A 2,500-nucleotide genomic window follows, 5' to 3' on the forward strand; every position below is an offset into this window, starting at 1 on the left:
ACCTAAACCCTAAACCCTACCCTAACCCTAAACCCTAAACCCTAAACCCTAAACCCTAAACCCCTAAACCCTAAACCCTTAAAACCCTAAAACCCGTAAACCCTAAACCCCTAAACCCTAAACCCTAAACCCTAAACCCTAACCGCTAAACCCTAAACCCTAAAACCTAAACCTAAACCCCTAAACCCTAAACCTAACCCTAAACCCTAAAACCCTAAACCTAAACCCTAAAACCCTAAAAACCCTAAAACCTAAACCCTAAACCGCTAAAACCCTAACCCTTAAACCTAAACCCTAAAACCTAAAACCCTAAACCCTAAACCCTAAAACCCTAAACCCTAAAACCTGAAACCCTAAACCCTAAACCTAACCTAAAAACCCTAAACCCTTAAACCCTAACCCTAAACCCTAAACCTAAACCTAAACCCCTAAACCCTAAACACCCTATAACCCTAAACCCTAAACCCTAAACCCTAAACCTAACTAATAACCCTAAACCCTAAACCCTAAACCCTCAAACCCTCAAACCTAAACTCGCGTGAGAACTAAAACCTAACCCTAAACCTAAACCCTAAACCTAAACCTAAAACCTCCCTAAACCCTAAACCCTAAACCTAAACCCTAAACCCTAAACCCTAACCTAAACCCTAAACCCTAAAACCCTAAACCCAAACCACTAACCCTAAACCTAACCCTCTAAACCCTAAACCTTAAACCCTAACCCTAAACCCTAAACCCTAAACCCTAAACCTAAACCCTAAACCCTAAACCCTAAACCCTAAACCCTAAACTAACCTAAAACCCTAAACCCTAACCCTAAACCCTAACAACCCTAAACCGCTAAACCGCTAAACCCCATAAACCCTAAACCCTAAACCCTAAACCGTAACCTAAACCCTAAACCCTAACCTAAACCCTAAACCCTAAAACCCTAAACCCTAAACCCTAAACCCTAAACCCTAAACCCTAAACCCTAAACCGCTAAACCCTAACCCTAAACCCTAAACCCTAAACCTAAACCCTAAACCCTAAAAACCTAAACCTTAAACCCTAAACCCTAAACCCTAAACCCTAAACCTAAACCCTAAACCCTAAACCCTAAACCCTAAACCCTAAAACCCTAAACCTAAACCCTAAACCCTAAACCCTAAACCCTAAACCTAAACCTAACCCTAAACCCTAAACCCTAAACCCTAAACCCTAAACCCTAAACCCTAAACCCTAAACCCTAAACCCTAAACCCTAAACCCTAAACCCTAAACCCTAAACCCTAAACCCAAACCCTAAACCCTAAACCTAAACCCTAAACCCTCAACCCTAAACCCTAAACCCTAAACCCTAAACCCTAAACCTAACACCCTAAACCTTAAACCCTAAACCCTAAACCGTAAACCTAAACCCTAAACCCTAACACCCTAAACCTAAACCCTAACACCTAAACCTAACCTAAAACCCTAAACCTAAACCCTAACTAACCTAAACCGACCTTAAACCCTAAACCCTAAGACCTAAACCTCTAACCTAACTAAACCCTAAACCCCTAAACCCTAAACCAACTAAACCCTAAACCTAAACCCTAGAACCCTAAACCCTAAACCGTAACCCTAAACTAACCTAAACCCTAAACCCAAAAACCTAACCCTAAACCCTAAACCCTAAACCCTAACCCTAAACCGCTAAACCCTAAACCCTAAACCCTAAACCTAAACCCTTAACACCTAAACCCTACCTAACCCTGAAACCCTAAACCTAAACCCTAAATCTAACCCTGAATAACCCTAACCCTAAACCCTAAAACCTAAAACCCTAAACCCTAAACCCTAAACCCTAAACCTAACCCTAAACCTCAAACCGCTAAACCTTAAACCCGTAAACCTAAACCTAAACCTAAACAAAAACCCTAAACCTAAACCTAAACCTAAACGCTAACCCGTAAAACCCTAAACCCTAAACCTAAACCTAACAACCCTAAACCCTAAACCCTAAACCTAAACCCCTAAACCCTAACCCTTAAACCTAAACCCAAAACCTAAACCCTAAGACCCTAAACCTAAACCCTGAGAACCCTAACAACCCTGAACCCAAACCCTAAACCTAAACCTACTAACCCCTACCTAAACCTAAACCGCTTAAACCTACAACCTAAACCCTAAACCCTAACCCTAAACCTCTAACCCCTTAAAACCCGTAAACCCTAAACCTAAACCTAAACTAAACCCTAAAAACCGCTAAAACCAAAACCCTAAAACCCTAACCTAAAACCCTAACCAGCTAAACGCCTTAAAAAACCCTGTAAAAACGCCCTGAAACCCTAAACCCTAAAACCCTAAACCCCTAAAGCCCTAACCCCTAAACCCTAAACCCTAAACGCCTAAACCCTAAACCCTAAACCCTTACAACCCTAAAACCCTAAACCCTAAACCCTAACCCTAACTACGCCTAAACCGCTAAAACCCTATAACCCTAAACCCTAAACCTAAACCCTAAACCCTAAACCCTA

This window comes from Ananas comosus, linkage group 22 (assembly GCF_001540865.1).
Source record: "Ananas comosus cultivar F153 linkage group 22, ASM154086v1, whole genome shotgun sequence".
NCBI lineage: Eukaryota > Viridiplantae > Streptophyta > Magnoliopsida > Poales > Bromeliaceae > Ananas > Ananas comosus.